Genomic DNA, 8,530 nt, shown 5'->3' on the forward strand with positions numbered 1-8,530 from the left:
GGATCGTGACACTTTCGCCTGACGTGAACTAGACTAGGTCACTGTTAAACTGATTATTTAGAATACTTTCCTCCTGTTAGATTTAAAATTAAGAAAAGGACCATGTTAGCAAAAATAGTACTTTTAAGAATCCCTAATGAGTTGAATTAGGAATTTTCTTTCTTCTGTGGATCCCCTGCTGTTCAAGTTTGATAACTGTGTTTGCCCATAGGGTGATCTTTAATTTGACGTTTGCTTTTCAATAAAACCCTGACGAAAGCAGGAGGTGTTTGATGACCTTTTCCCACTGGATGATCATTAGTTTCAGCTACTGTATGTCATTATGCATGTTAAATTGATCTGTAGGAGATCTAGGAGACTCCCTGTTCATTTATTAAGAGGTCTGAGAGATTTTGGTCTGCTACAAGTCAACATGAGGCTGGTTTGAATTCTGGCATGAATTTTAATTGTGTTTTTTTTCTAGATCACAACACCACCAAGACACCAACAACAGCAATAAAAACATCAAAAACGGAGAAACTCGTGAACAGTCCATGACAACCTCTACAGACGCCTCCTGTCAGACCTGCAGGTGAGAAACATTTGTGAGGTGTCTTCTTTAGAAACAAACATCAACAACAAGGATGCAGCTTCACTTCTGATCACACGCACACTAAACTCTACTCACTCACCTGGAGGATCAACAACACTCAGGTTGGTGCTGTTGATTAGAGTCATAGGTCCTCTCACTCGCTGGACAACACGACACTCGTAAGTTCCAGTGTCATTAATGGTCACATTGTTTAGAATCAAAGACACGTCTCCATCCTTCATCTGTCTGTCCTGCAGGTCCAGCCGGTTCTTAAAAGATGGATGCTGGTGATCTGGAACAAACTGACCATCCCGGTACAAAACAACATATTCATCTCCCAGGTCAGCTCTGCTCCATTTGACAACTATGATGTTGTTGGTTGTAACTCGACATATCAGAGTGACGTTCTGTCCGGACTCCTGTGTGATAGTTTTCTGGCCTGAAAGAGGAAACAACACAGGGCAGAGAGGTTAAAGGTCAAATTACAACTGTTCACTTCTACAGCAGCCAATCAGAGTGAGGATGTACAAGGGGAACACTGACTTCTTCCCACATGTATGATTTTCAGTACATAGTCAATCATATCTTTCTGGCATAATATCACCAGACAGTCAAGGTGGGCAGCCAAACATCAAAGACCATCTTAGTGAGCACAGGCTCTCCTCAGGGTGTCCTGAGCCCGCTGCTGTTTAGTCTGCTCACATATGACTGTACGGCCAAATTCAGCACTAACCACATTGTGAAGTTTGCAGACGACACAACTGTGGTTGGTCTCATCACTGGAAACGGTGAGTCTGCCTATAGAATGTTCGTGGAGCAGATTGCAGTGGTGCAGATCCCACAATCTCACCATCAATGTGGACAAAACAAAAGAGATGGTGATCGATTTCAGGAAGGCTGATGGCTGAAGGCTAAGGAAGGAGATCACCACACTGACCTCACCATAGATGGTGCTGCTGTGGAGAGGGTCAGCAGTGTTAAGCTCCTGGGTGTGTACCTTGCTGATGACCCGTCCTTCTCCATTAACACCACAGCAGTTATCAAAAAAGCACAAAAGCATCTCCACTCCCTCAGGAGACTCAGATAAAGCAGGACTCTCCACACTTCAGCTCACAACTTTCTACAGAGGCACCATTGAAAACATCCTGACACAAAGTTTTACAGCTTGGTTTGGCAGCTGCAAGTCCTACAAGAAGCGTCAACTTAATAGGATTGTTAAGACTGCCAGGAGGATCGTTGGTGCCCCTCTCTCATCACTGGAGGAGATCTACAAACAGCGCTGCAGACGGAGAGCTGTCTCCATCATCAGAGACCCCCACCACCTCTCACATGCCTTTTTTGCTGCTCTTTTTTAAACGTATCATTTTTAAACTGTATTGCTTATCACACTGCAGAGGTTGGTGAGAAACAGTATTTCGTTTCAGCCTGGGTAACACCATACAAAATGACCATAAACTTCTTGAGTCTTGAATCTATTGTGTAACAAACAATAATAGTCTGACAATACCAAACAGGTGATGTAGTGGGTTCACTGAAAACTTATGAGGTCTTTATCACAAAACAACAATGACATTAAAACTAATTAACACTCCTGCAGCTTCGCAAAACAAAAACATGTGCTGATAAATGAACATAATGTGTGAGAGAAAGCAGCCTCTAATTATAAGACACTGTGAGTCTCTGCATGCTGCCTTTATGTAGCTACAGCTGTTTGTGTACACTGAGCAAAAAGCTTTGTAGCTGTATACTGACTCCTGACACTACAACACATAACACTGACACACACATTACACTTTTTTTTCTCTGTGCTGGAAACTACACTGCTGACCAAGTCCTCACAGACACCACAAAACCTCATTATCTTGTCATGCGTGATGACAATCTGAATTAATATAAATCTAAGTGTTCGGGAAGTACCATGTAAACCTCATGTTTATTCCTCTTTATCTCAGAGGGAAAACACCTTTTGGTTTATAAATCTCACCTGCATAGACGAACACGACGAAGCAGACAAACAGCAAAGTCAAGCAGAGCGACGCAGTTACAGCAGACATGTCCGTGTTCTCTGTTTCTGCTGATCTGACTGTTAGATTGTTCTAAATGTCTGAGTCTGTTGGTATTTTCAGTTAATAACACGACCAGAGTTTTAAAACTGACTACATGAGATTAAATTTGCAGTTTAAATAAAGTTTTGGTTTTTCAGCAACTCCTTTTGATTCCACACTTCCGTTGTCTCTTAAGGAAGTCGCATTAGAGTTACGTGTGTCACGCTACGCTGTATGACAGTCCTAAATAAGTGCGTGGGTTCAGGTTCAGTTCTTGAATGATCTCCGCAGAACAACACAATCATAACCTCTCTCAGCATCAATCATCAGCTACATACTAAAGACCATAATCAGCCAAAGGACTTCAAGATGACGTCACTGTATAAAAATCTATATTGTACTATGGAGGAGGCAGCATTTAGCCTCCATAAAACCACAGCTGATCTGGAGAACTTTGTCCACCGCGTGCAGCTGCAAATTATTATTTCAAGCAATACCTTAAATTAAAAGAGGGAAAGGACATTACTTTACTTACTTTCTTTATTGATTTATATAGCACAGGATAAAAACCACAAAGTGCTTCACAATAATATAAAACAGATAAACATAAAACAGCATAGTCAAACATACAGCACAAATCTAATTAAAAGCTAGTCCAAATAAATGAGTCTTAAGATGATGTTTAAAAGAATAAATACAACAATAAATACAATCCAGGCAACATAGAGATGGAGTGAGCATTCCATAACCTGGGGGCGACTGCTCTAAAAGATCTATCACCTCTCAGCTAGATGATCTCAGGCTGCGAGAGGGAGCGTGGGGTTCTAAAAGATCAGAAATATAGACAGGAGCCTCATGATTCAAAGCTTTAAAAGTCAGTACTAAGATTTTAAAATGAATTCTAAAATGTACTGGAAGTCAGTGTAATGAATGTAACACTGGTGTAATGTGCTCTCTTTTTCATGTCTGTGTTAAAAGCCTTGCCGCAGCATTCACGACTAACTGGAGCTCAAACAAAGAAAAAGACAGTTGCAAAAATCTAAGCGAGATGAAATAAAAGGATGAATAACCATTTCTAACTTAGATTTAGACAACAAAGTTCAAAGTTTGGAGATATTTCTTAGCTGAAAAAGGCAGTTCCTAATTAACTGGCCAAAGTGTTGTTCTAGGACAAAGTAAACCTCACATCTAATAGACAGACATGAGGGCAGTATTTGCCTTTTACCTCATAGCAAGCTAGTTAAACAAATAGTACTTTGGGCTTTTGTCTATCTATCTGACAACATGTGCTGCACTTTTGTTAACTCATAAGAAGGACTGACATCCAAGGTTGAGTCATACTCATGCAGCAAAAAAAGTTAAAAAATAACCCTGTTTATAGTCAGGCTATATCAGGGGTCGGCAACCTGCGGCTCCGAAGCCTCTTCCTTCTCTCACCCCAACCGGTCGCAGCAGATGGCCGCCCCCCCCTGAGCCTGGTTCTGCCGGAGGTTTCTTCCTGTTAAAAGGGAGTTTTTCCTTCCCACTGTTGCCAAAGTGCTTGCTCATAGGGGGTCATATGATTGTTGGGTTTTTTATCTCTGCATCTATGAAGCGCCTTGAGGCGACTTATGTTGTGATTTGGCGCTATATAAATAAAATTGAATTGAAATGAATCATGCGGCTCTTTAGTCCTTATAGTGCAGCTCCGCGTGGTTTGGGAAAATGAATTATAAGTATTTAGCTGAAGTGTATTTTATTTATGTTAGTTCTTTTTAACTTGTAGTTCTAAATTGGAAGATTACTGTGATATTGAAATTAAAAAAATAAAATTATATTCTATTATTTTTTTCATCGCTCAAAATAAGCGCCACATTCGCGGAAGCCGGTATACCCGCCGAAACGCTGTGCATTTATCGAGACTTTCCACCCCAGGTAGGCCAATTATGGATCTTCGGATCCACATTATGTCAGCAGCTATTCTCCACTGTGAACTATGTTAAAAACAAACACCGCTCACGCCTCACAGATGGCAGCTTACAGTCCTGCATAAAGATGAAAGTGACTTCATAGAGCCCCGATTTGCAGACGCTGTGCGCAGAGGTTCAGGAGCAGAAGTCCCATTATAAACATATCACGGCAGACCCGACGATGTTTGCATGAACACGCTTTTCAGCATCTCTTTATTGACCACTTTTCACACACGGTTGCTGTACGCATACAGCTGGCGCTGCGGAGCGTGGTCTGCATTTTTTTTTCTTCTTTTGTTTCAGCAGCATAGTGCTTTTTTTCCCAGTTATTTTTAAAAGTCAGGTCAAGGCTCCAAAAGCCCAAAGGCGATATGAGGGTGGCAGCTCACAACAGTTTTTGTTTGCTACATGGATCATTTTAGTTCCTTTAAGAGTTCAAAATGTGTTAATTACATAAATAAAATGTAATTTTCTCTGTAGCACTTCATGGATTTCATAAGCAACACACCTTAGTTGTTCACACAAAGCATAAAAGTAAAAAACAATATATTCAGTGTTATCTTCATTTTAGATGTCACAAATATTTGTGGCTCCCAGTGTTTTCTTTTGCGTGGAAACCGGGTCCAAATGGCTCTTTGGGTCTTAAAGGTTGCAGACCCCTGTTCTAGGAGACAAACACAGGAGAAAAAGAATCTGTCCTAATCGATTAATTTAGACCTTCTTTTAATTTTATATATTTTGATATATTTTAAGTTTAAATTTCAGCTCAGTGAAGCACTTTAAGCACAATAACTTTTTCAGTACCATATTTTTCAGACTATAAGGCACACTTAAAATCCTTTAACCCCTTAGCAGTCCAATTAGTCCCCTAAACCATCCAATGTACCGTGGGCGGTACGTCCGACTGCTAACAGGTTAATTTTCTCAAAAGTGCGCCTTATGTATGAATTCTTTTTGTGCTTACTGAGCACGAACCAATTTTATGTGGTACACGGCACACAAAAATCTGTGAAAATGTTTTAGTACGACTTTGGTAAGCTACGAAACAGCACTGCTTAATGGATTGTCCGAGCATTATGGCTACTGCAGTCAGGAGCCTTGCAGAGTAATATGTACTGTGCTTCAACATAATCTTACCATATTGTGTGTGTATAAGGACCCCAAAATGGCACGTGTTGCACCTTCAGGCCTGGTGGGTGTGGCCCCGCCAGAGGACTGGACAAAACCTGTCCTGTCCTATCCAAGTCCTTGCCACACACGTGATGCTGATCAGGGCTTGTCGGGGGAGCTATTTAGGAGGGTGATGGAGCTTCCACCGATGTGGGATTATTGCGTGAGACTTTACGTCACTCTTCTAGCTTAGGTTAAAGTTCAGTAAGTAGAGGAATTAAGTGTTTTGATGGCTGCCTCTATTGTTTCCCTCAGGAGGAGAGTGAGACGAGAGAGAGCAGTGAGCACAGGGAGTGCAGCGAGCACTAAACAGAGACTTTTTGGGAAGAAGACACGACACGGGAGTAAAGGGAGAGCACGGGAATTTATTGTCGTTTATCGCACTGTAAATAAACGCACCGGTTGCGGTGAAGAGTCCTGCGTTTTGGGTCCTCCTTTCCCCCACATCCCCACGGTCTGCCACGCGGACCGAACACTGTGTATGTGCGTGTTTGTCAATATCCTGGTCAAACTAGTTCAGTGTGTGTTTGTTTTTTTACAGACTGATCCTATGAATCAACAACATGACCTGTAGTTCGTACAGTAAAGTACATTTATTACCTGTAAAAACAAACTTTTCTCTCCTTGTTGTTTTGTGTTCATGAAATGTCTCACTGTGAAGTGACTTCATTTCAAAGCTTCTTATTAACAGTTGTCAGTCTGAAACATCTTATTTTAAACTATTATTCAGTCATTTGGTCCTAACCATGGTATATGCATTATTATTATGTAAGCAAAATTCAGTCTTTTGACTACGATGACCTGGATGACTGAGAACCTTCACAGACACACCTAAGCAAAATTCACCATACAAGGTTAACCATTTTTGCCATATTTTTTTTAATGTGTGCGTGCGGAGTCCTGTCTGTGCCCCTCAACAATAATATTTAACTATTAATCACAGTTTTGCTAAATAAAAGGATCTGGCTTGCATCAGTCACATGACTACCATTAACCAATGATTGCCCTTGATGGCAGAGCACGCTGGTTACGAGCCGGGTACGAGCTCACAAAGAGCACGCGCATTTTTTTGCCGTCTGAGCGGTGCAGAGCTGTTTCTGTAGGATAAACACAAGTTAATTGGGAATGACTCGACAAAAAACAATTAAGTACAGTGGGGCAAAAAAGTATTTAGTCAGCCACCGATTGTGCAAGTTCCCCCACTTAAAATGATGACAGAGGTCAGTAATTTGCACCAGAGGTACACTTCAACTGTGAGAGACAGAATGTGAAAAAAAATTCCATGAATTCACATGGTAGGATTTGTAAAGAATTTTTATTCATTCTGTCTCTCACAGTTGAAGTGTACCTCTGGTGCAAATTACTGACCTCTGTCATCATTTTAGGTGGGGGAACTTGCACAATCGGTGGCTGACTAAATACTTTTTTGCCCCACTGTAGGTGTACAGCGTACACTGTAGTGTATAGCACACAGGAGTACTTATTATGTACACGTTGGTAAGCTGTCTTGTGACAAATGATGAACTGAAACAACAGCGCGACAAACATTACCTGTCCTTTTATTAACTGCACATTAGTGCTGGTCATAGCTGCTGGCTACCTGTGTAAGGCTGTCATGGGTCTATAGCTCTGTCACCGTTTTAGGGAACATATTTAGTTTTAAAGTAAGTTTCTGGGCTTTTCCTGCCTTTCTGGAGGGTTTATATTTATCTATATCTAATATACATATTCACATAATTGTGGATTATTATAATTACAATATTATGAAAACACGCTGTGTTTTAAAGGAAATACATTAAGAAACAGATTATATTAGATTTTTATTTCAAAAAGGACAAAATGCTGATTTTACAGCAGCATTATTGTATCTCTACAGTTTACAAACGTTTAATAAACTTTCTTCCAGGATGGATAGTCAAACAAATTGAATCATCATAAATACTATATTTTTATTTATTACTTTTTTTTTAAATCGTAATTACTTTATTATTATAGCAATAGGAATAAACAATAAGGGAAGGATTCTGGATCAGCACCATGCAAACTTGTGGCCATAGAATATGTACAGTTTCTGAATAAGGTATAAAATGTCACTGTGTGTGTGTGTGTGATTGGTTATTTTATGTATTTAGATAATATTATCTAGACATGCCCTGTAAGGACATGAGGAGGAAACAGTGACAAAAGGAGCTATGTGAGTCAGTGGATCTCTCTCCAGCTGGAATAAAAAACTGTTGAGGGATTCATTTATTTATTTTTCTCAGTTTTGTTGCCTTATGGTTCCAAGCGCTGTCACCAATCTTTGTATTTGTTATTGTCTCATAATACTTGTTTAATCAGCTACCATCTCTCCTATAGACTCCTATAGTGATCTTTTGCTTTACATGATGAAAAGTAAATGATTAAGTGACCTAAAATCAGTGTTGGGACTAACACGTTATTAAGTAACGCTTTACAGTAACTACGTTATTATTGTGGTAACGAGCACGGTAACTAGTTATTATGCCAAAATCAGGAACGCGTTACTCGTTACTGGGATTTAGATAGGGTCGTTACTCGTTACTTCGTGTGGTGGCTATCGCGGAGCTTCCATAGATTCAGTAAAATTAGCAAGTGGTGGAAGCCAGCAGGTGGAGGAGAGAAATACTCCGACTCCTTTCAGGTAGGTACCCGTCTGTGGTTCACCGCTAACGACAGCTCTCTCACAAATGTTAATTGAACCTCTTTTCTCTCTTTCAACTGAAAAAAACCGTGCTCTGCGGCAGCATGGAGTTTTCCTTGCCGTCCTTTTTTCC

At 40.4% G+C, this 8,530-nt stretch overlaps 1 long non-coding RNA gene across 1 annotated transcript in view; it reads right to left on the bottom strand.

Annotated features, from left to right (window-relative positions):
* Positions 1 to 455: 455 nt before the first annotated feature.
* LOC121813496 overlaps positions 456 to 8,530 on the bottom strand; it is an 11,125-nt gene continuing 3,050 nt past the window's right edge. Inside the window, exons 2-3 of the long non-coding RNA XR_006053733.1 lie at positions 672 to 1,010; positions 456 to 565 (exon numbers count right to left, since the gene is read on the bottom strand). This is a non-coding gene — a long non-coding RNA (uncharacterized LOC121813496). The remainder of the gene's footprint in view (positions 566 to 671; positions 1,011 to 8,530) is intronic.

Source organism: Haplochromis burtoni, unplaced genomic scaffold (assembly GCF_018398535.1).
Source record: "Haplochromis burtoni strain Fernald_Lab_line unplaced genomic scaffold, NCSU_Asbu1 Contig_1790, whole genome shotgun sequence".
NCBI classification, from domain to species: domain Eukaryota; kingdom Metazoa; phylum Chordata; class Actinopteri; order Cichliformes; family Cichlidae; genus Haplochromis; species Haplochromis burtoni.